Raw genomic sequence first — 26,474 nt, forward strand, 5'->3', positions numbered from 1 at the left:
AAGAAATATATAGGGAACAGGGTGGGAGTAAAGCATTCTCATTGTCATGCCCTGCTGACCCTTGGTTTTCCTGATAGGAAATATATGCAGAAGTTTGGCATGTAAAAATGCACTTACCATTTCCCTCTGTGCTTTAGAGTAGAACATTATTATGTCAGGTGTGGGGTTCAGACATGAGTTAGCGAGCTGAAGTATTGCCATCTGATAACCTTATCTGTAGCCCAGAGATGTGGGATTCACCATTGCTACGTCTAGACTTGAGCAAAAAGCAGAAATTCTTGCAGAAAAACACTGCAGTTTAGGAGAAACCAGAAGCAATAAGTCCTTCAGTAAGACAGTGTATGCATATGGAGGTACAGATTTGAAAGTGCAAGGCACAGCAAAGCAGTACTCAAAGGAGAACACCGATCTGGAGGGCAAGACACAGCCTGGAGGATGAAGATGGGTTGGGATCTGAATATGAAGCATCTGAATTTCACGTTTTTTCACTGTAGTTCTCATCCTTTGTCATTTTGTTATTTGAGCCATTATTAATTAGAAGGTAGTTTCCATGATCAAGCTACTTACCAGACGCATTAGGTAACAACTTGTACAGATAATGCCTCATTTCATTCTAAAAGCAGAGTAGCTTTAAAATCAAAAACTATACCTGCCGGCTTTTCTTCATTTATATGATAATGTCATTCGGAAATAAAAAAAAAAAAAATCTTTGTGACACTTTATGATTTTTTTTTTTGAGAATTAAAAGAATGGATCAGAAATGAGAAGCTGGTTGCACAAATACTTTTCTAAATGTTAGGATGTTGAAAAGTAGAATTCATTAATGTTATAATCTTTCCGTTCACGTGCTTTGTAAACATGTAGTTTATGGTTATGTTCCATACTTCTATGCCATCTGGAGAGTTGGAATTTCAAAACAATTTTTTTTATTTTCATCAATGTGTGCTCTAAATGCTTCAGGAAGAGCAATATTCTGACATAAAGAACTTGAAAGTAAGTTTTGACAGATTGAGCCCTATTTGTCTAATAGGTAGAGTTATGTAATCCAGTATATGCAATTGCTGTTGAGAATTTTAGAGATTTGATTTTCTAATTTGAAGTACTGACATTTATAAAGTAGTTTTCTTCTTATTAGGACATACTTTTAAAAGTATGTAACAAACGTGTAAAGTTTGTAAGTATGTAAACAAATTACCTTACTCTTTCCAATTCTCCCTGAAAAGATCAACACATTTTAACAGTAACAGCTTACAGTATTTTAATCAAAAATCTTTTTACTAGTATATTCCAAAATCAGTGTATCTAGATCTCTGGTTATATATTTATATTCACAAAATAACAATTAAACACAAACACTATTATTTGATAGTGGTTATTCAAATAAATATAAATAAAATTTAACAATCAATCAGAAGCAGCCATTGAGTTTTTTGTTTTGTTTTAGTTTTTTTGTTTGTTTTTCCTAGAGAAGACTAGAAAAGAAATAGGATGCTGAAATAAAAATGTACAATTGAACACATTCCATTGTGCAACCAATAATATTTCAGAGATTCCCAGGTTGAATCAAACCAAAGTTGGTGTACAGGTCAGTTGGTTTGCCTCTGAGGTTTATGCTATGGCTCAGAGGTAGTGTAATTATCTAAAACTACTTCCCATGTGTTTAGAGATAAATTAGTTGCATAAGAGCCAGTTTGAGTGCCTGAAGACACAATATGGTATGTAGCAGTACTAAATGTTTGCAGAAAGTGATTTCTTTTTAATGTCCTATTCCTAGAGTCATTTGGTTGCATCACAGTCTCATCTTTTGTTTTTCGAGATTGTGTAGAAAAAGCTATGAACCCACAAGTCAGAAGCTGATAGGCTTACACATTTATTTTTCTAAATGTCATAATGTTAACTAGCTTTATTATTCATTTTGAATTGCTTTTCCTTCCTATTTGTAGTAGCTTCACTCTTTCTCTGTACATTCAGAATTGTTCATGACAAAAGTGTCATGTGCTGATTCATATGCTATTTTTCACAGGTTTTGTGGGATTGCTTTATCCTGTATACTGCATCTAGTATCTGGAAAAGCCAAGTACTTAATTTGCAGACCTTTTGCAAGATGTTTAGTTGGATGGTCCTTGTAATGATGATCAGAGAGAGTCTGGGGCAAGATCACTTTGAAAAAGCTTGTGTTATATTTTCTCCTTTTGTAAGGGAGGTGAGGCACTGGAACAGGTTGCACGAAGAAGTTGTGGCTGCCCCATCCCTGGAAGTGTTCAAGGTCTGGTTGGATGGGGCTTTGGGCAGTCTGGTCTAGTGACCTAGTGGAAAGTGCCCCTGCCCTTAGCAGAGAGGTTGGAACTAGATGATCTCAAAGGTCCCTTCCAACCCAAACCATTCTATGTAGAGGGATCCTGGTGTGACATAATCTCATATAACATATAATCTCAAATTTAAAATCACCCAACACTGAAACCACAACCTTTGAGGAAGAGCTCTGAGTTGCATAATCTGAAAGAAGTGTTTCATTAAGACTTTTAACACACCGAGATCAGGCAGGGAAGGAGTTTTCTATGGACAAAGGACACTTGTTGGATCTCTGTGAGTTTTGTATTGGTATCATGATATGTGTTTCCAAACTCTGTTATTTTGACAGGGAAACCTCGTTCTAACTGGACAGAATAACTTGGAGGAAAATGTGAGGGGGAGGCTTCCCTTCTTAGGGAGCCATCTGGTTCTCAGTTTGAAGCTTCCTGCTCTAGTCTCTAACTTGTCTTTCATTGCAATGACTGTTCTATATGTGTCCCAACACTTGGTTCGTAGTACATGTGATAGTTACTGTAAAACAAACAGAAAATATGTGTGAAACTTGCTCTCAGGATTTAGATTTTTGGATAGAAATAGATTTATATTTAAAGAATGATTTTAAAAGCATATTAGAAAATGTTAATTTAATCAAACTATTTATTCTGCAATTTGGAATTTTATTTCTGCTTCATAACATTCTGAAGTATTCCTTGGAACCACTTTCTTCTCTCTCCATCCAAAAGATGTGCCTCAATAGGCTCATTAAGTCACAGAAGTAGCATCCCTGCCCCTGTGAACAGTATTACAAAAGTTGACCATTGGTTACATAATATTAAATGTAATGGATGGGGGGAAAAAAAAAATTGTAAAATTTATTCCTGATGCTTCTGTGTAACTTTGTATTCTTGAATAGCCTTTGGATATGTCTAAAAGCTACGTGCAATTGTCCTCTTTCATTGCTTACTGCAATTATACCAATTTATATATGTTTTTAAAGCATTATATGTAATGACGAGTGAATTATTGATGCTGAATAAGAATTGCCCACCACTACCCAGCCTTTTTTCCAGCATAACAGCTGTAAACCTTTGCATGAACAATAGAGTTATTTTGCTTTAATAAATTTGCATTTTAAGAAATAGATTGTGGGAAAGAAAATCAGTTGTTTAAACAGTTTACTTAAAAGCAATGTGGAGATCAAAACCAGGTTTTATAATACCAGGTCAGGTATTTTGACAGTACTGTGATATATGCTTAGTCAGCTCTTAACAGCTTGACTGCTAACCGTGATAATATTCATATAGCACCATGGTACAGCAGAACAAGAATGATGTCTTCAAAACGACATTTTTTAAAGAAAAATTTGAAGCCTTAAAGTGGTGAGGATATTATGGCTGAAATCTAACCCTTTCAAGGTAGAAATCGCAAATTTATTGTGGAGCTGGTTAGAAAGACTAGGTTAGTCATCAGTCACTGGATGTAAGCAAAATAAATAGGGAATGATCTGTTCTCTGGCTGTGAATTGCACTGGTTTGACAGTTTTAAAGACTTCTTTCTTGTGTTCCTTTTCACTGTATTGTCTGAACAACTAAGTAATGAATTTCATTATTGCAAGATGTCTTGAGTTACAGAATTATCTTTGGTTGACTACTGAGGATGTAGACACAAGATAGCCTATAGATTTATTCCAGTATTTTTCAGAAGAGTAGAGCGAACTGGTAACTGAGTCTAGTTTTTTTCATGAACAGTTTATTGTCCTTACATTTTCAGTAATGACTTCTTCATGGATCATTTGCTCCTGTCACACTAGATTTGAATAAATTTAATATAGAGAAGCAGAATCACTGTAAATCTTGCTAAATTTCACAATTAAATATATGAAAGAACTGTACTGAACGAACACCATTTAATTTGTTCAGTGGAGACATGTTTTGCATTTTTTGTCTTTTTTTTAACCTTTTATTTAAACTTTTCAGTTTATTCTAGTAATCAGAATTTTGTGAACATTTTAGCAGTTGCTCCAAGAATATGAGTTAGGATTGCTCAGAATATGTTCAGCATTCATCGTAATCCAGCTGATGAAAGTAATGCTTATGTCTATTATGAGTTACACTAATTGTTAAAGCATCTCAGAAGAAGGGAGATACTTAAATGCCAGGGATGGAAGTCTTCCACTGTATTCCATAAACGTGCTGATTGTAAGGACTCTGATCTTGTGTGGTTTCAGATCAGCACCACAGAAATGTTTTCTCTAATGACCCTTAAATGGAGCCTCCATGTTTTCTAGTGGCTGAATTTTGGTACAGGGATAACCAGATTCCTCTCGACTTTACAGAATTAAGTTAAACTCATGCATGTACAACCAGTCTGCTAAATGGTATGCTTAGAAGACTCATTGGCTCTGAAATTGAGAAATAATAAAACTCAGTCTATTCCAATTGAATCTTTTTTTTTTTTTTCTGTATTCACAGCTTCTGGCCTGTATTTGGCTGGTAGTAGAGAAGCTACCAGCTATTTTTGCTTGCCATTTATTGTATGCTGGTCATACTATATCACAAGTTAAAGAGTTTTGTTGTTGGTTTTTCCTAATCTTATCCGAACAGAAATTCGGTTTGAAACAACCGGAATGTTATCTTACTATGACCACAAAGCTTGGATTAAATTTTTTGTGATTTTTTTCATTAAAATTGAAAGAAATAGGACTGGTTTGCCTGATGTTAAAACTGTGTGAGGTAACATGCTTTTTAAAGTAACTTAGAATAGTAAATTTGGAAACACAAGAGGTATACAACAAATTCAGTGCCTAACATTCTTGGTTACCTGGCTGCTGACAGAAGATGAATGGATTCATACTGAAGCAGTTTAAATTAAAATGGTTCCTGGAAAAAAACAAAGATAATTTCTATCCCAATAAACATCAGTGATAACAGCTGAAGAATATTGGCATATAATTATAGAGTAACATAATTTATGTGTATTTGCTGTGTTTGTAAGAGGTTTGTAGCCATTTCTAAATCAAACCTGTATGGTTTGGGTTTTGGTTTTTGTTGTTGTTATTCTTATTTTTTTTGTTTGTCATCCCACTCAGTGAATATGCTGAGTGCAGAATTTAGCTGATGCAGTAAAATGAACAAGTTGTTCAGTCTCATTGTGTCTATTTTTACAGGGCTAGAGGCAGTTCAGCTGTTCTTAAATAACTTCCAGAATTCAGTGACAGCTCTTGAAAAGCAACTTATCAGCCCAGTCTCATTCCTTTGGATCATCACTACAACTCCTCTTAAATCTTCTTTTGATGAAAGTGAGAATAGAAAGTGCAGCTGAATGATTAACTCCATGTAAAAATAGCTAAGAGGGTTGTATATATAAACAGTAGCTTTTTAAAAGTAAAATCTTGTTAGAGTTCAGCAAGAAAGCTACAATAATTTGCATGTTTTTTCCAGTAGAATATGCATGCAACTTCAGTGCAGTATTTCTAAAAGTGTGTTTATCTTGTGTCTAATTAAACTTGAAATGTTGATGTAATTGCAGCCTGTGCTACGAGCAAAGTATAAAACAACCTTGCTGTATATTGTTCAATTGGCAATTTAGAAAACTGCATGTTGAGTGTAAGCATATTGCTTCAAACTCAGCAGTATGTACAGTATGCCCGTAACATGGCAGAAGAGTAAATCTGGGGACGCTGTGGAAATACAGACCAGGCTACAGCCTGTGGTCACCAGTTCTGCTATGTCCGCTGTTAGTGCTCTGCTTTAGTATTCCCAGGGGCCTTCGAAAATTCCCTCTCTCCTTCAGCATTTAAAGATTTTCTTTGCTATATGCCATTTCATTGAGAAAACTGCCAGATGACTAATAAAATTGATTTCTCTTTTGTGTACACATATACAAGTTGATCAACAAAGGAGGGCAGGTTCAATGCCTTCCATATGCAACTTACTTTAGTGTTACACTTCCTACTTTAGCTCTCAGTGAAGTTGCTAAACTTTCCTACCTGAATTTGCTGCCTGCATTCTGTAGAAGTGTACTTTTAATCTATGGTTTTATCAAGTTTCAAAAAGGAAAGTATCTCTCTGAGTCAGCATTAGTATTATTTTCCTAATGAAGAAGTCATAACATTTGGCTTTTTATACTTTGTTGGAAAACAGTTTGTTTCTCAGAACAATGATCTCATGCAGGCTTTGCCTGGAGAAGCTGGGCACTGCCTCACTCTCTTTGGTGGCAGCAGCGGAATCTTACTTCCTTTTGGCATAAACAAAAGCAAATTCAGTATGCAAAACTGATACACAACATTGAGTAGTAAGGCGATAGTATTTGTTTTGGTTCATTTTACAAAAATGAATTGTTCTCTTTAGAAACATCATTATTTGTGCATATTAAAGTACTGTTCTGTAGTACAGATCTGAACAGTTTTTGAAAATATCCTCATTTGCTGAATCCTTTAAAGGAGCAAAACTTGAAAGGACCCATACCGTATGAAATGTGTGTCAAGCATGAATGACTGATATTTCTGTCTGCCAAAATTATTTGGTTTAATTTGACTGTCTAAATGCAAGAGGGTCATACATAAGAGGTGATTAATTGAAGGAGGAAAATGAAGAGCTGGAAAAAAAAATCACAAAATAATTTCTTTCACTTGTGTTATTATAGGATTGAAAAATTCTGAGACATCCTACAGTTGTTATAAACCATTGCAAAGAAAGCTTTTTGCCCTGCAAACAGCTTCATGAAAAGTGAGCATGAAAAGACGTTGCCATTCTAACAGCATCTTTTGAACATTAAGTCTCTCTTCTTGTACATTAAAGCCTCAGAAACACTTTCCCTTATAGTCTGGGAATTCTCTGTCTTTGAGGTAAGGATGGATCTGTGTGTGTTTGATCTATTTTATGTTTAAGGAGATTAACATATATTCAGGATAATGAAAACCGTTTCAAATTCACAGAGCATCTTTGTTGTGATGAAAGGGTGATATTAGCTTCCTGCTGAGGTCTGCAAAATGAGAGCTCTCAAACTTAATGGAGCTCAGAGACATGCTTCCGGACTAATATGGTGTATCAAAAAGTTTCTTCCTTGCCCTGTTGGGGTCGCAGCATTTAAAATCCACAAATGCCTTATTTTTATTTATTTATTTATTTATTTTTAATTCATAAAGTATACTTTTTTAATACTTAGTCCCTACGTGTATTCTGTTGCTACACAGGAATTTAAAACATGGGTGCATGGTAAACTGGTAGGAGACTCTGTAAAACTGTGGGGCAAGGCTATAGGGCCTTTCAATTTTATTTTATTTCTTTAAATTTTAAGAGCTCAACACAGTTTTGCTTTTCAGCCTGTAATAAAGCACTTGGATAACTTTTGTTTGTTTGTTCCCTGCAAAAGCAGCCACCTAGAGTTTTGTAGTTAGATCTGTGAATATAACTTAAATTGCAGATGTGTTGCTGTTCTTAAGTCTAGCTTCAGAGGCCTGAATGTGTTCAGGTCCTCGTGATTCAGGCTGGAAGAAATGGAACAGGAAAGAATTATCTTTTTACATTCCTTTAAAAATTCTTTAACAAGTTTCTGTAGAGTATCGCTGTCCCTAACTGACGAATTCTTTGGTTATTTTTATTTTTTGTTTTTAGATGTAGCAAAAGACTCATGAATAAGGCCTTTTGTTTGTTTTGTGATATCAGTGTCTAGTAATGAAAAGTTTCCTGGGGCACACTTGAGTTTCATTACTGCATGAGACAGTTCAGAGGTTAATTTTGCCATGGAGAGGGGAAAATCTCTGACGGTAGCAGTATGAACATATGGCCCTCTTGTGCTAGACCTATTAAATGTTATCATTTTCTCAAGAACACAGTTAAAATAGCTAGCTTAGCTGCTGAGTGTCTCTGAAAATGCATGGGGTGCTTCTGCTTAGGGGACTTGGAAGGCTCCCTTGGGAAGCACACAAGTCCCGGGGGTGTTTCAGCACACTGTGCAGCAGGCAGCGGTGGCTCTGTCCTGCACTCTTCCCTGGGCAGCTTCAGGCAGCTCCAGCTTCTTTGGACTGTGTTGCATCGTGCTGGGGACTAGCTGCACCAGGGCTGTGGGGTACTTGGGTGGCTGGAGGGAGCTGGCCAACTGAGTTGGCCACCGGTGAGAAACATGTACGAAGAGCAAGGTGTTTCTTGGGAAAGACCGTCACAACTGCCAGTGCATCAAAAACTAGAATTGGTGGCATACCTTGCATTGAAGGAATGGTTCAGTTCTTGGGCCTTTCTCCTACCTCTTTATTTTCTCATTTGTTTATTGGTTAGGAGTACAAGTCAATTAGCAATCCTCCTCTATGCCTTACTCTGCTCAGTTCTCCACTAAAAACTTTGAAATCAGAAAAGCTGTCAGTCTCTTAATTCCTGTGGAAATGGTGAAGGGTTTTAATTAAAATTATTTTGTTATAGATACATTGGGAATTGTTAATATACAGGCAGCATATTGGTACTTTGTTATGAGTGTGCTATATAAATTATGATAATATTATCTAAAATTTATAAATAAAATTAAAAAAAAAATAACAGCACATCAGGGCCTGCAGACTTTCTGCAACCAAAACTTACCTTAAAATGCAGCTCTTCTCTCTCAAGAGCTCCACCAGTGTGATTCCGTGCAAATTTGGAAAATGTAGGCTCATGAAATACCTTGATTTCAGAACAATTGTGGCACTACTTAATGGAGCAGAAAATCAGATCTGTTACATTTCTGATAACTATATAAAGCAACATAGTTCATTACTGTATGACTGAAACATTTTCTTATAGGCAATTACAGAACTTAGAGGCATCAATACAGGAAGAGAAAGCAGGACTTTACCCTTTTTAAAAATTTTAACTCTGATACTTAGGCGAAAATTTCACAGACCAGGACTTCATTGTGCCAGGTCTGCCAGGCTGCTTTTCAAATTGGGCTGTGATTATTATAATAGGCTTCATTCACTTTTAGTTCATTTCTTCCATCAAAAAAAAAATCGCGTGCCTAGTCCTGAGCTAAATTTTAGCCTGTCATCATCAGCAAGCCAACTTCTATTTTGATAAAATCAAAGTAAATAGTTGTCTTTTTTGTGTCCATTGTTACTGCCTTGAAATATGCTTGTGAGGATGTCATACACCTAAATCAGCGCTTCCCACTCCGTCCCCCATTTAAAATGTATTTTAATTATTTAAGGCTTCTGATACTTTTGGAGACCAACTTGATATCCTAAAATACCTCAGACAAAAAGATGAGCAAATCCTTTTGCTCTGCAGAAGCCAGGCTAGAGCCCAACACAATAGAAAAGAAAGCTTATAGAGCAAGAGCTGCTGAAAACTAACTTATCCCAAAGGGCAAGCAGGGTACAGATTTGCTAACAAGTTAGCAGCTTGAGGTTGCTGTCTATATTTGTACTGCTTCCTCACAAAGAAGGGAAAATAGCTTAATCCCTTTTTCGTTGACAATGAAACAAGAACATTTGCTGGTAGACTACAACACCTGCCACGGTATCAAGTCTCACTTGGTTGTACCTATTCGTACTGTGTAGCTGTAGCTTGTCAGCTGCTCCACCACCTTTTTTAATTCATAAAGTAAGACTGTTCCATTCAATTATGAACAAACCTATTGCAGTCCAGTTCGTGCATATAATTTATACAAAAGCACTCTTTAAAATAACCTGAGTTCCGTGTTTTACAGGAAGGGTTAGGGCTAATGGACAGTAAGTCCATAGCTTGTATGAAGCTTCATAAACATGGAAATTCTCCTCAAAAGAATTTAGTCCAAGTGCACATACTAATTTTGTCATTACTCTTAAAGATCTTTGTCAATTAATTGCTTTTCTGCCCTTCGCCTTACCTAAGAATGCTAATGATTGGAAGAAAATAGTTCACAGGAATATTCCTTAAAATATTTCTTAGGGATTGCTGAAAAATTCCTTGTTATAATGTAGCTATGGAATCTCTTTTCTGAGCTCTGGTAAGTGGTGTATTTGGAAATGTTTTCCTTCTATGATAAGGACATCTGGTTTCAGTAAAGCCTGAGTAGAATTTCCTTTTTCTTCTTTCCAATCAGAAAATATTTTATTTCATTAATTTTTAGAAGCAAGTGGAATATATTCTTTTTCTTTTTTCTTAATGAAGTGTTCTCTAACTGTGAATAGAAGTATTGCATCCAGATGTTACCACAAACCAAACATTTGCATTTTTTTAAGGACAGCAGATGTCATCTTTATAAATAAACATTTTATCAAAGAGTGCTTTTTTATAGAAAATTTTCATACTGTCTACCTGTCCAACACCAACCACGTTATGAACTACAGTTTCAATTTGAAGGGAAAAAAAGCATTCTCAAACTTTGAAGTAGCTTATTATGTTCTCTCTGTGTTTCCTGAAGACTGAATACACTTGACAACTGTTTATGATTATCAACTTAATCGAAAATGAATCTTCCTAGGAAAATATTACCAAGGTAAATGCACTTACAAAGGTAACTAAGGAAAAACTCTGCTTTGGCTATGTTTCTTCAGGGAAACATTTCATAGACAGAAATTATGTTCTCAAGAGTGAGGAAAAATCATTATGAGAGGAATTTCATTATTGCTGAAAAGAATATAATGGGTTTATATATGATGGAGAAAGATGGTATCACTCATTTGAAGCCTCTCTTTAATGCACCGGTGACTTTACCATTTCAGCAAAATGCCAAAAAAGATGCATGTTATGAACCCTGGTGTCTTTATTACTGCAGCATATTATCCTGGCATATTCTTTATTGAGTAAGTGCCATTGAGCAGAGACGACATTTTAGAGTAGAATTCTTTTCTCTTTTAATTTGTTTGAACATCTTCTTGCCATTTTGTTCGTTCCTCTTAAACTTCCTCTTGCTCTGCATTTGCTGTTCTTATTCCTCACCTCTTGGTTTTCCATTCCTTTTCTAGTTTTGTTAGCATTAGCTAAGTAATATTCATTGCCATTTAAACAACTCTGGGAGAAATTTAAGACTTGCATCTGATTATCAAATTGTCTTAGAAGTGAGAATTCAGTACTATTCTGTCCTGATTTTATACTTGTAGGCTAAAAATAAAATGATCTATGATGATAAATCTGACGTGTCATTTTCCTAAAGGGCCACGTAACCCCTTACAGAAGTCAAAGAAGTTTGACAATATTAATAACTCTATCAATCAACATAACGTTTTTTCATTTTACCTTTAATCTTAAGGCAATATTATCCCCAGTTTTAAAGATACTACTGTTCACCATTTGATTCCAAAGTGCCTTTCATTGTATTATCACCATTTTATAAAGCAGGAAAAACTGAGAAAAAAGGCAGAAACAAAACTAAAATTAGCCTTCTTAGGCCCATTGATGTGTCCAGTTCCCCCCTCACACACACACCTTGTGATTTTAGCTTTTTATTTAAAAATATCTTTAAGATACTCATTTTCACTTGAACTCCCACCACAAACATGGTCATCTTTTATCATTCTATCCTTTCTGACAGCAGAGAAGATTGATAAGTTCCTTTTTTCTGTGGTATCACAAATGAGTTTGAGGGCTCATAAATACAGAGGGCTTCATTCTACTTTGAAAGCAATTTTAGCCTGAGATAATTTCACTAGCAATCCTGTCTTTGCTCCTGAATGGTGCAAGTTTCTGGAAAGAAAGCTTTTGTCTCTAAGGAGATGAATAAATCTCGGTAGAAGCAAGGAAGACATTAAGGTCGTGACATGAGTCTGCATTCATTCTGATGGCTACCGTGACATGTGCTAGCTCTATTGAGTTTGACGGAAAACACAAGAAGGAAGCTTCTTCCAAGGAGAACAAGGTAAATGACATCTCTTTTAGGAGCACCTGAGGCTGGAGTGGATTCTTACAGGAAATAATAGCTGGGTCAAGTATCCCAGACTAAATATTCTAACCACAATCCTACAGTTTAAACCCCACCAAAACATCCACATTTCAGATGGCAGTGTAGCATAAACAGAAAAAATAAACTGCTCAGAAGCAGGCATGGGGTCTGGCTCAGAATCAGAGTTCAGCATAGACTGCCTTACCCTGCATCTAGTACTATTTTTGTGCGTCTGTAATGTCTTTGGTGCCCGGTCCATCTCAAGTGCATGCAATTGGTCCAAGAGACACAAAATACTTCGCATAAACATGCTCACACATTTTCTTTCAGTCCATTTGTTGTTCACTGTAAAACCTGGAAAAACTTCCATTAAGAGAAATGACTGACTGTAGCCAGCCTATCGGGACAATCGTTTGGTTTTGTTTGTTTGTTTTCTTAGCCCAGCGTCAGAAGGAAAGGTAATGTCATAGACATACCACTTCTGCAATGTCCAAGCACTGTTCTCATAGAAGTCCTTCACTTTAGTTCAAAGCTAATAGGTTGTATTCATGACTGTCATCTTTGTAAGAAAAGGGAAGGGGGTGGTTGCACTGTAGGGATGTGATTAGTAGAAGTGATTAGGCTCCCATACGCTATTTAATGAGAAAGGGAGTGGCAACTGCTCCATCTCCCTCAAATCAAGGTCTTCATACATTGTGTTGTCTGATATCCACATATTGGTTCTTCCAGGCAAAATTGGCATGCTGCTACTGTCCTGTATGCTGTGAAAGGATATTTCTAGGGTGGTAATTATTAGTTTTTATTTTCTTTCCAGCTGTTAAGAAAGTAATGTTTCTGAAAATTTAGATTCCCAAAGTCTACTTCTTGATTGTGTGTTCAAGTAAATGATCCCAGATGTAGCTCTTAAACATTCGCCTCATAAGTAATATTCAGCTGCTGTATGAATACTGATTTTAAAATTAAAAAAAAAAAAAAGTAAATGAGATGTTTTTCTGATGTGAGCTGATGTCACCTCAAAAGCATATAATTCAGAATGTTTCTTCTGGTAGCCCACATGGGGTGACCCTTAGTAGCTGGAGTTTGGGAGACACAATTACACAGAACCGCTTTATGCTTTGTAAAAGCAGTTTTAAAACGCTCTCCAATCGAGTTTGAAGGATGTTTGCGGCCACCCTTTTGAAAGGGTCATTGACTGTACAAGGATGAAAGGTGTGGGCAATCAAGTTATGTAATTTATTTCTGTCTACAGAAGAAAAAGGATGCGTTTCTAAAGAATTTTTTGAATGTTACTCCTTTTAGTTTTTATTTAACGTACCTTTAAGTGAAACATTTTGTTTTGGAAAGAAACACACACAAAACCACAACATCAGACTATTCATTCTACAAAAATGTACCAAGAATACAGGCAGGTTCAGAATGTCTGCATATGGAGGACACAGAGTGGTTTAGACCATGAATAGATGATGAAGTGATGATTTTCTTTCATTGTGTTTTGATGGAGTATTCATTAATTCAGAGTAGACCAAAAGGTGAATAACTTTCCTAGCAAGTTGTTAGCAGTATTCAGTAGCTGAGACTTTTCTTTCCAATTGTTTTGGTGACTGAGCCTCTGCCATGCTGTGACCTACACAGCTGTTTGTTTGAGGACTCTTGCCCAAACTCTGATTTCAGAGATGATAAATGTGAAGCAATTAACAGTGATTCATGCTTATAAGTGCTACTTGAAGGTTCAGCCGAGGAACTGTGCTTTTGTATGATTTTGTGTAAGTGGTGCTTCAGCATACTTAATAAGGTCAGTTATAATACATGTTTGAAAACTGCATAAATGGAATCAGGAAAATATTTCTGATTGCATGAATAATACTTGTTGCACATGCTTAAAATGCAGTAAGTTATAATGTGATATAAATTAAGTTGCTCACTGGAGATATTTTTATATTAATAAACTTAAAATCTCATATTCTTTTGACTAAGCATTCTGATTAAGCAGGCATTTAAAGCAAGTGAGGAGGGAATATCCAGTTTCTGAGGAAAATATTGTGAATATTTCTACTGTATGTTGCTCCACAACCTCCACGTGTGCTTTGCTTTGATTGATTTAAAAGAAAGATTTTCTAGTGTCTGTACAGAAATTCTCTGCTGGCATTTAAGCCAAGTGTTTCTTGTCCTGTGTACATGAATATGAAGAATAGATACACTTCTACTCTGCATTAATATTTTGGGGACTTTTTATTTTACTTGCAGCCTGCAAGTGTTATGGGTTACCTGAGAATGCACAGTATCCGTTTTTCTCCATTTCCCATGTCAGCATGGTTTTCCTTCACTGCTGTTCATTTATTTACCATCTCCATGATCTTGTTGCATTACTCAGCTTTCATTCCTGGAAGGAGTCCAAAGGCCCATTGAAGAATTCAATGTCCGTGAACAAGTTAATATGGTTTCTGGTTCACTTAAATTTCCTTCCACTTGCTACTGCTTAATTGCCTGTTAATTGTATTCCCCATGTCCTTTTGATATGCAAGTTAAACATTATATTTATGTACATAAAAGCCATTTCTGTACCTCTTAATGCATGCTAAAATAGACAGTACTGAATTTTCTTGAGTCTCATTAAGTTTTAGAGGAAAAAAGTAAAGGTTGTAGGACTTGAGAGGCCAATGTGTTATGTGAGAAGGAGGTAGGCATGATGACGACAAATGTGGTTTCATAGGTGGATGAACGTAAGGAACTCTAGAGGGCAATTGGGTTTGTGCTGGACCTCTGAAGAGGGAAAAATTGCATTGACTGCGACTGAAACTCCCTTGGGTTTCTCATTCAATTCCCACCTTGCGCTCTCTGGGCCAATAAGCAGATAAAGAAAGATTTAAAAAAAAAAAAAAAAAAGAGAGAGAGAGAATCAGGTTAAAGAGGGAATGTGTAGCTGCTATCACAGCTGCAGTTACATACTCTCCATACATCACAGATTGGTGAATGATTTTCCTTGAGTACAATGCTATTGGGGCGCGGGGGGGAAGCTTCTGCTTTTCATCATTGCTTGCTGAAGGGGTTGACCTTTGTCTGTGCTGAGGCAGGAGGGCTACAAAGCAAAATGCAGATTGAAAATAAACTTGATTTTAGCTTTATGCTTGTTTTCTTCCTCACTGCAGGCTGTAGCTGCCATTACGTTTCTCAGTCATTCAGGTGTCTCTCAGGCTCTTCGTAATTAACATACATTTCACATGCTGTCAGCAATTCTCCAGCTGCTGGGTTCTCTTACCAAAGACCTCTTCTGCCCTCTGTTAGCAGACCTCCATATTCCCTGCATGCTCTGCAGTGAGTGAGGAGATCAGTTAATATTTGGCTGTTTACTTTTATCCAGTTATGACTCTGACCCACTTTCTGCCCTTTGCTGAGTTCAAAATATCCATTGACTTAAAATAAATAAATAAATAAATCCACTGGGAATTGTATATCTAAGGGCAAAATACAGCTGTGTATAAATATTTTCTTTTATCTTACATTAAATTGCGTGACTAAGAATCTTTGTTTGCTTAGATTGCTGCATTTTCCCATGCTGTGGTATGACTGCAAAGCAAAATGCTTCTATGTAAACAGAAACAAGTTCATTAGGATGGAAACCTTTAAGTTGGAATGAGTTTAAAGTCAGGTTTCTAAATGCTGCAGTGCGTGTTTAGTACACCAATTCCCACTGGTGTGTGCAGCATACTTCATTCAGGTGGATAGCTTAAATTTTATTAGCTCTGGCAGTTCTTTATTTCACCACTGATTAGATGACCTATGAGTGCTGTAGCATGTCACCCTTGTGTTGGAGAGGAATTCGCACTGCCTGCAGAGTTGGATTGGATTGTTGGGACGTATGAACGTCTGCTTCCAAATGCTTGACAGAGATTAATAAAGTGCAGAGTTTCTTAAAGAGAATCAATGACAAAGTGGCAGATGCTATTTTCTTTGTGGTTTTTGTTATTGGGGGGGGGGGGGGGAGAAGGCGGAGGTATAGCAGTGAATTTGCTTTTTGAAAGTAACAGAGAAAAATCATAAAGAATTTCAGACATCTAACGAATTGAGAATTGAGTGCATCTTGAACACCCAATGTGTGGTGGGTTACTGCTTAGATGAAGCTTGGAGCCTCAGGCCCTGTCCTGCCCTTGGTGACGTAACGCAATGTTCCCACGAACACTGAGAGCCTCAAGAATGTAGGTGAAGAGAAAAAGGGTTCACAAGTGTAATACTTTATTTCTGCTTGCAAATATTTTAAGTACCCATGGGCACCATTCTATTTGAGTTTTCTGTTTATGCAGTCCCTGAACGTGGTGATGTGGGGGGAACTATTTTGTGCCAGCTCTGGGAAGAATTAGGGTAAAGCTTCCCTGGGATGTCTACGACCCAGATCATATACATTTCTGTCCTAGCAGGGAGTCTCCATTTGCCATATATGTGAGCTGCCAGCTACAGATGAGTGTTTTGGAGAGAAACTGGTCACTAATCTGGATTTCTAAAGTACTGTTGAGGATTGTTGTTTAAAATATTACACTTTTTTCTGTAATTCTTGTTTGAGGTAATACCTGCAATTATAATTAAATGTGTATACCACTAACACCCTGTTACATATATTTTGCATTTACTAAGGAGTAGGCAGTTGAGGGTTTTTTTTGTTTGTTTTGTGTTTTTTTTTTACCATTAAAATTTCAGTGCAATTTTGGGTGTGATGATGCTCTTGGAGAAATCTGTTTTTGTGGAATTATGTCCCCAGATTGCAAAGTGATCTTACTTTTAATGAAAAGGGGATGAGGAGCCCAGCATCTTCAGCAAAATGGTTCCCTCTGCCTGCCTGCCATTGTGAAAAACCTACTTTCTTGCATTTCAGTTCCTGTTCCAGCTGCTCTAAACTTTTAGACTTACAAGACAATCACACTATTCAGTGCTCTTATAAGATTTAAAAAAAAAAAAAAAGACCAAAAATAGAAGCTATTGATATGTCAAAAAGTGTTAATGTAATCCACCTACGTGCACTGAATTTGGTCTGTTTAATTCTTTTCCCTTTTCTCCTACTCCCTCCTCATTTTTTAAGAGCTATTGGGTGTGTGGCCTCACGTACACTCCTTTGCATCTTCCAGTCTTGATGCGGCTGAGAACGAGTATGAAAAGTGCCTCTTTCTGAAATGGAACTAGTGTACCATTTTCCTGAAGTTTTATTCTCCCTTAATAAAAAAAAAAAAAAGTGTTCATTTTTAACACAAATTCCCCAACAAATATTTCTTACATGTATCTTATACTGAAGACTCCCTGGTGAGTTAAGTCTGAGTAACCTTCCTTTGAGACCAACTGGCTTGTGAGAGAAGCTTTTTTTAGACTTCAGTTCCAGAAATGATACCTGAAAAAGCAGTCCTGTATTTCTCTGTGCTATGGGCTTTGTGAGCATTTAGTTCTTTCTGTGGTATCACCGAGTGCCTATTAAACTGGAGTTCATGGTAGCTAGACATGAGGCAGGAGATCCAGGAAAAAAAAGTCTAAGTACTTAATCTACCCTAGTAAAGTTTCTTGAAAGAGATCTCCAAAAGCATATTACATTCTGATTGGTGGGCATGTACAGAAAGCAAATAGAGAGAAACCATTTTCATCACTTAAAGATAGCTACAATGTAAAAATATACTGTAGGGGGGAAAATGTCAGAATGGATGCTGAGAAGCTGAAAGACTATTAGAGAAAAAGAAGGCATTCTAATCTAAACAGTGTTCAGGGAAAATACTGTTTTGTAAGAATTTCACCTCTTAGGTTACATGTTGCATTTAATTTATTTTATCCATATGGCATGTATGAGCGTATAAAATGAAACTTATTTTATTATGGATTTTAACTATTGGGTAAAGTAAATACCAAAAGATTATTTTTCATCAGGGTTAACATACAAAATAATTTTGCATTTTTCTAACAGCTCAAATCCCTACTGTAAAATTCTGGAATTCAAACTTTGCTGTGTATATAAATACAGAAAGTTTATATGGAAGAATGAATACAAGTGATTGCTAAATGACAAATTATGTGGCTTTTTTCTAAGGATAGAATAAACTAAGGGCTTCAGAAAATGAGAGGAAAAATGGAAGTTAACTCCTTTTGTGAGTAGCTTCCTTTGTAACTTTTATTTAAGTCATTGTTTGTTTTACATTTTCCCTCTTGAAATTCAAATCAAAATCTTTTTGTAGGAAGGTATCTTTTTCTACAGAACTGTTAGCAGAACAGGGTGGAATTTCATATCCAAACTGCTTTGAGCAGGTCAGTAACGAAGTGATCAGTCTGCATATGGCACCTCTACCTGAAGTCCTTCACTCATTAGGGTGAAGGGTTTATGCAGTTTTACATTTAAATTTGGTTTGAGAGCAAAACCAAGTAAGGCCAGAGGAGGAGGGCTGCTTAAACAAGCATTGCTGTAGAAAGAAATTTTTGTGAAGTTGGGCCTTACATTCCCAGCATATTTCTTCTTGCAAGGAATTAAACCCAATAGTAGTGCCTTGGACAGTAAAAAATAGTTTCTTAATTTTGGTCCCTTTTGCTTCTGAGCTTCTCAAAGGATTATTGGGTATCAGAAGTAAATCTTCTGCAGTGTCTAAATACATTCTTTTTCTATCAATGTGAACTTTAATGTGAATGTATATATGTTCTATAGGTGAGTTTTTGAATTTTTGAAATATTTTTTGTCGGCATACTTTTTAATGTAGGCCATTAGAGGAAATGAAAACAGCTTAATTATTAACTAGAAATTCAGAAGGAAGAAAAAGTGGGACCAGCTTTGGACCTTTAAGAATAAAAGCAGCTTGGAAAGTTCCCAAGTGCTCACACAAGTTTTTGCAGTTTTGAACCATTTTTGCTTTCTACATAAGCCTTGAGTCCCTTTTCTCATGGCTTGCTATGGTTTTTCCAGGTCTTTTATGAGACTCTTGGAGGCCAAGGGATGAGTGATCTCATGAGAGGGTCATCCATCAATTTATTCTTCACTCTCTCTAATTAAGCTAAGAGCACAGTGGGAGGCTCATCTTCATGCATTGACCTTCTTGCAAGAAAGGAGGTTATAAAATAGCAAAGCAATGTTTCTTTGCTAGTGTAATCAATCTCTGAGAGTAGGTTTATGTACTTGTTACCAGGACAGAAGAGAGCCCTAAACTGGCAGTAAAGTTTTTGTCTCATCCTTGTAAATAGGAGCCTAAATATTAAGTGATGAATACATTAGAAGTCATCACTTGGCCAACAGTTAAACTTCAGAAAAGTATTTTATTCAAGATCTTAGTAAAAGATCAACAAATAAGTAGAGCATATTATTGAAGTATATAGACTGCACTGAGCTGGAGAAACTGTGAACACAACTAAAGCTGTGAACATAAAAAGAGGGACTGAGAGTAAAAATCATGTGGAAAATAAATGTAGAGCCATATTTGATTCAGCCAACCAACAAATTTGGGAACAAAAAAAATCCAAAAATACAGTCGGATTATTATGTAAAACACAGTGGCAGTGGGAAGCAAGTGAAGTGGAAGAAATGCAGAATAAGAGATTAAGAATTTCAAGCTTTGATGTCTCCTCATAATTGCAGTGTAAATGCGGCTGCTCTAACTAATGTCATTTCTGGTTTACCCATATGATGTAGTGAATTAAGTTCTGCTGCTTAGCCATTTTCACATTTAAGGGCATATTAACTGCTCCATCCCTGAAATGTTTGCACTGAACCACACAGTGCATTGTCCTTCAGGATTTGTTAGTTTTTAAGGTTTTTATCTTAGCTTTATTCTCAGGTGTTTGTTTTTTTATTATTATTTTTTATTTTTTATTTTGAGCAGAAAGTCTGTTTACAATGTTTGGTGTTTCATATAATTTGTGCTGTGTAGCAATACTACTACATTAATTGAATGCTAGCTAGGCTGGTGCATCTCATTGTGTACTGTGTTTTGTGCCTTTTGTTTGTTCTTCTCCATTTCAGCTACGTAACTCTGGGTCCCTCCCCTCATCTTATTCAGCTGTAGTGATGTACAGGTGTCTTGCTCTATTGTGGTGTGTCTGAATTCTGAAGTACTGTTGTCTCATGTTTGGCTCTTTTAATTCTTTAAAGAGATGGAAAACTACTGCTACCACTTACCTTTCCTTGTTAAGATTTAGGGATGCTAAGCTGTGGAGGATTTTTGTACAAGGTTATTTTTTGTGAGGTTATAACATACTTTATTAGGTGGTAATTATTTTAACCGGGGGCTGTAAATATTAGAGAATTACATATGCTGTAACTTTTGGAGGTTGTTAAACAAAATTATAGGAGGAAGAGAATGCTTCCATGTTCCATTCTGGGTAGACAGGCTAATAGTTGGACAGGGCTAGGATATGGGAGCTGTTTTTGTCATCTGTGCAGTTGTCCTGCTGGGTGACCTTGTCAAACACATTCCCAACTTTCTACCTCAGTTTCATTATCCTGGCTACCTACAAGGACTTCATTTGTTCTCCAGTTTGTATATAGGGTGGGAATTCATCATACTGCTACTGCAGCAGATACAATAGCTGAGTTTTGCAGTGTTCTTGGCATGCCGTCTTCTGTTAGCATTTGCTATGCCTCATAGTTGTTGGTGAGGAAAAGGTACCTAGAAATCGGGTACCTTCATTTATTTATTTATTTAAAGGAAAATTATGCTAGATGTGTCCCAATTTGCAAATTGTCTAGAAAACAGTTACTGCTTATTTCTTAGCAAAGATCTAGATTTTGATGCTTAAGTGCCAAAGTACTTAGACAGATACCTATCAGGATTTCAAAAATCACCTTATGCTTCAAAATGATCCCAGGAGATTTCTCCTTGTCTCCAGTTTTCTTCACTTGCAATTCCATTTATTAACTTGAGTTCATGAATTCAGTTTTATTTAAATAATTGATACGAATTTGGCAGTGATGCACTTTATTTGAGTTATGTTAAATTAAATGTATCCCTCTCTGAGCACTTAAGATTCCTTTAATCTGGCACAATGAAAACAGATTTCTGATGCAATAGTGCTATATATTCAGGTGTTTTAGGAGTTTAAATAAGAACATACTGCAAACAAAATGATCTGTTGGTATATCTGTTTCAATTAAATATAAAGTAGAAAGAACTGAACTAGAACTGATTATGGTACCAGATTACTTAGCTTTTTCCCTATTTTAGAATTAATCAATCTTAATTACTGGGGGAAAGATTTTCAGAAGTCTCATTCCTGTTGAAAGCTAAGTCTCTCCTTCAGTCCTTTCTGAAAAAAATCGGGGATTAAATCTGCTTCTGCCTGCAGTTATGAAAGATTTATTATTACTATTATTATTATTATTATTTTACTTAAGTCCAAACAGAAGGATGCGGGGCTATCCCAGACCCTTACCTACTTGTCTGACTAAAGAGCAAGGAAGATCCATTAGATCCAGCTGCAGGGATGCAGTAGTGAACTCTGGTCTGCTTTGGAAGCATCTCCCCTGTTCCTTATCTCTCATGCCACAGCTCTTGCTCCTGTCTAGGAACTATCAATGGTTTCATGAATTGTGCCTTAAAGGATGTGGGATAGGAGTTTACAGAGCTTATTAGTCTCTCAGTTTTCTTCTCATATGCAGTTTCCTTAGTAGGACCAAGTTCTGTCACACTCATAGTTGGGGCTGATTCTTGTTCTAGTAATGGACATCTTTAGACCTTGTGCCTGAGTAGGACTGAGTAGGAAACGTGCTCCTTTCATATAACTACGATAACTATGCTTGAGCTTGTGCACTGTTCTTGGTTAATCATATGTCAGAAATTCACTAGCTGTGTAATTATCACAAAATCTTTCTCCAGAAAAAAAAAAAGTAAGAGTAGGAGAAGATACCTTTCTTTCCTCCCACCTACGCTTTCCTTTGAGGGTAGGTGTACAAAGTTGGGAGTGAAGTTGGGGGGGGGGGGGGGGAACTGAGGGGACAGAGCAGACAACAAAGCATTCTGAGCCCATTTAAGAAAAAAAAATATACATATATAAAAATATATATTTAGTGTTTCCTCTGAATTAGTAATTTTACTTAAAAAAAAAAAAAGAAAAAAAAAAAAGAAAAATTGTTGAAGAAATAGATAGATACCAGAACCCATTATGTCTTCCTTCCCATTATTTCCTTACACTTTGCTTTGCTTTTTTGTTTAGAAGAAGCCAAGTCATGGAAATAAATATCTGGAACAGCTTTTATAACAAGAATGGACAGACTGATAGAAGACCCATTCCTTAGGGAGTATTTAAATAGTTTTCCCTTGCAGCTGTTTGTCACTCAGATGATAAAGCTGTTTGCTGGCAGTTGATCAAGCATACTTGACACCATTTTAATAAACATTGCATTTTTCCCCTATGTGGAAGTGGACTGTTTTTATCTGATGGGAGATATATTTGTTTGAGGCACAGGAAGGGCACCTGACAGTGGTGCCAATATGCCACTTAGAGTAATATGGTGATGGACTACCAAGCTAGTCTGACACACTTTGAAGAAGCCAAAGCACTTATTTCTCCAAGGACTGGCTGCTTATTGACATTGATGAAGTGTGGAAAAAAAAAAAGGGCAATAGAAAGTGAAGAAATTAATATGCTAACATTTTTGTTATGTTTTTCGTAGGTTTTTGAAAAATGTTATGACAAAATGAAAAATTTGGAAAATTGGTATGGCTTTCTTGCTACATGGAATTTTAATAAAAGATGAATAACACTGAAACCAAGATTTCATCTTTAAATCTGACCTCCAGAAATGGCATGCCCTTTATTTTGTGTATCACATGAGTGTGAGCCCTAATTAACATACATTAAACATTTCAAAATCCACACAAGGAAAGTCCTATTGCTCTGCTATGTATTTCCATGAATGGTAATTTATTTGACTTTTACCGCTGGGGCTATAGAAACACAAGCTGTGGCAGAGCAAGACGTGTCTGTTTCTACAATTTCCCATGCAGCGTCCCTTAGACCCACCTGTGGCTGGGTCATTCATCCTTGGTCATCCTGCAATGGATGCCAGACAGAGGAATCTTACATCGCTTTGGGGTCTACAGTAGGAGTGAGCACGTAGTAGTCCAGTTATCCATTATTCATTTAGAGATGATAGCTACCTTAAGTGCTATCTCGTTTACTTCTGATTGTCAGAGTATGCCCATGGTGGAAATGGTACTTCTAATTTGTTGTTACAGGTTGGTACTTAACACCAGTGGAAGTGAGGCCATGGCTACCTGGTTGCTTTATTCTAAAATAATCTCTCCTTGGTGCCAAAAGGATTTGTTCCAAGCCTGTGCTGCCCAAGTGTTTGTATGGCAGTGTAGGAAGTCAGATCCAAGAACTGCTCTGAGGACAGGCTGACTGGAAAAAAAGATGATTTTTCAGTCTGATACAGCTATAAAGATCCCTGTCTTCTCTTTCTGTGGCAACAGTGATTCATGTCAAATTAAAGCAACTAAGTAAACATAGCTCAGCAAGGAATTTAGCTTAATCTGTTGTATTTACTCAGCATAAGATATTAGCTGATATCCTGATGATCCACAAACAAAGTAAAGCCTGCATTCTGATCTCTATTATAGCCATGTAATAGCATATACCATTAAACTTGATGACTATTTGGGATTTACTATAGAATCTGATTCAAAGTCTTCTAAGGAACTGCAAATAGATTTGATTATTTATCTAGCACCCACACAGCTAAGCATGTCTTAGAGAACTCAGAGACTCCCAGTTAAAGTTAAGTACAGTTGAGAAGAAATGACTGGGTGATGGGATTTTGAAAACAAAAGAGAGCACCATTGGACTACTTCATTAAAAGAGGAGATGTGGAGGAAATGGTTCATTGGGATATACAGAATAAGAGGGATTTTTTTCTGAAAGCTGGATCTTTGGTGGTAGCTTCTGAACTCTACATGGCGTGTATACACCTTGTATTTCTCTGCAGACCATGTGTGAAAGTTGCAAGTAGTCTTTGAATATCTGGTCTCGGAGTTGGTTTGTTACGTGTCTTCCTTCCTCAGAGCAGAGCATGTAGCTTGTCTGCTCACCGCAGCTTCCATGATAGTGTTTTGCTTCTTGTCTTGTAAATCAGCGATCATTTCACTTTTCTGACCTGGTGGTACGGCCTCCCCTTAGAGACAGCTCTTAGTGGTGTACAAAGCAAATAGCTGAGTGGAGAAAGTGACAGTTTTAGAGCAGTGACTGATGCAAAAAAATGTAATGTGGTGTCAACAGGATGTATGCATGGTTCCTAAGCAGATAAGGAGAAAGAAAGTCTGTCTGAGGATAGCTACTGTTTTCTCGTGTGTTTTTTTTTTCCATTTCAGTTACAAGATATTCTCTCCCTGCTTTTCTTGCTACTGTTTCCACAACTAATGAATAAACATAAACGAAAGTAAAGTGCTGTGTGTCTTGAATCTACGCATTCCTCTCCTACCAAGAGAATACAAGCTTGTCTATCAAGCAGTCGCCATGGTTGCAAGTCACGATAGCTGAATCCTCATAGCTAAAAATCCTTGACAAGCCTCTGATGCTATATTTAATCCTAGCTTTGTTTCAATCATGATCATGTATTCTGTATTTCTGAGACACGATTATAAATGTGAAGTAAACTTGTCAAGAAGTGAAAATTCAAGGCTTGACAATTTGGGGGTATTGATCTACAAAAAAATATAAAAATAGGAAAAATGAAACACACTATATCTTAGTCTGAGGAGTGCTATGGCATAATCAGTTGAGTCCCATACTGGTGCTGCTGTAAGGGACCCTGAAACAAGAGCTGACAGCTTCCCCTGTGTGCGTGTTCATATGATGGGGATAGGAGGCTGCACTCTGTTGTGACACCAGAGTAACAGAGACCGGAATTCAGTCCAGTCTACTACAGCAAAACACTGACATAGGTCTGGCCTGTCATCCTGTTACAACATCAGACATTGAGGGAAAAAGTGTGCTGGCTTTCAGTAGCCTAAGTTACCAGATTTGTTTTGTTGGATTTGGGGGTGAACGACTGCTTAAGGGAGGGGATGTGGAGGGGTGTCAGTTGTGTCCTTTGCACCTCCCAGGAGTTTCTTGTATTTTAATGTTTTATGTAAAAAAAACAAAATGGGGGCAGTGGGAGACATGGATGGAGAACAGTCTAAACTGAATTGGTCAGAAGGTAGAAAATACAGCTATGAAGAAATTATGAAATAGGCAAATCTGTAGTTCAATGCTATATGAAGTGTGGAGAAACAAAAGCTACCTGCTGCACTTGATAACTATTTGGACTGTGATCAACTAATAATAGAAGTATATAAATTTCCAGACCACTGTACTAAACTCAGGAGGTTATCTCAGTAAGCTCAGATACCTTGAGATGAGCCCACAGACATTTGGATGTTTATCTGAACTGAAATAGGTTACTAACTCTTTTGACATTCAAAACTCAGCAACACAAATCTAACACATTTCCAATAAGTAGTTAAGTCCAGAGATAAAGGATAGCTCCAGAGGCTGAAAGTAAATTGCAATGTTTCCTCGTAGCATAACTTCTATTAAGTGCCATCTTCAAATGCTAAGTATGTAACATCACCTGTATTTTAAACTCTTTGTGAGAGGGAGATAATGCTTTTGAACGCTATTTCAAAAAGCCCATGTCATGAGAAAGTAAGTTACTTGGAAGTCGACTTAAAGAATAATTGCCTAGGTGACTCTGAGAGTTGCCATTAAACAAAAGGATGAACACGGACCAGTAAACTATTTGGATCCAATACCTACCATGAATCTGTCTCCTTTGAAATACATTATTGATCTTTACCATCAGACATCCACACAATCAGTCATTCTTTGACAGCCGCACATATGCATGCAAGCAGTAATCATGATGTGCATTCTGTTCCCCAATGAAATATAGATTTTGACTTTGTTTAGAGAGTTTTCCAAAAATAATCTTTCTGAACAATTTTTAGCCACACATGCGTTTTATAAGGAACATGTGTTTTATGAGGATCCTATTTGAAGACAAGCATGTGTTTGTTTATTGTTTTTTAAAGATGCGAAATACCAGGTCTGGCAGGGAGGCTAGTTTAAAAGAAGTATTGATTTTTAGCAAGGTTATTCAAGTCTTAAATGCTTAACTGCTTTCTTTCCATTCAATTATATTGAAATCACTGGTCTTAACAATTAGCCAAGTCAGAGTTATTTGCTTTTAAGAAAGATATAAGCAGGCTTTGCGCTATTGTCCTTCACAAAACATCAATATTATATGTTGATGCATCCTTACTTTTTGGAAGCAACAGACAATTAATTGTCCACCCAAGTAATTTAAAGTTAAATATGTTATAGTTGCCAAGTATCCACTATAGTTGCCAAGTTTCCATCAAAGAGGG

The 26,474-nt window shown here is 36.6% G+C and overlaps 1 protein-coding gene and 1 long non-coding RNA gene across 2 annotated transcripts in view; one reads left to right on the forward strand and one right to left on the reverse strand.

Moving 5' to 3' along the window:
- SPOCK1 (SPARC (osteonectin), cwcv and kazal like domains proteoglycan 1) overlaps nt 1-26,474 on the forward strand; it is a 288,261-nt gene that overhangs the window by 36,702 nt on the left and 225,085 nt on the right. The gene's annotated exons all lie outside the window — the stretch shown is intronic.
- Nucleotides 18,268-26,474, reverse strand: part of LOC308177556 — a 35,338-nt gene continuing 27,131 nt past the window's right edge. Inside the window, exon 2 of the long non-coding RNA XR_013939254.1 lies at nt 18,268-26,444. This is a non-coding gene — a long non-coding RNA (uncharacterized lncRNA). The remainder of the gene's footprint in view (nt 26,445-26,474) is intronic.

The sequence above is a fragment of the Anser brachyrhynchus genome (assembly GCF_964034855.1).
Source record: "Anser brachyrhynchus genome assembly, chromosome: 14".
NCBI lineage: Eukaryota > Metazoa > Chordata > Aves > Anseriformes > Anatidae > Anser > Anser brachyrhynchus.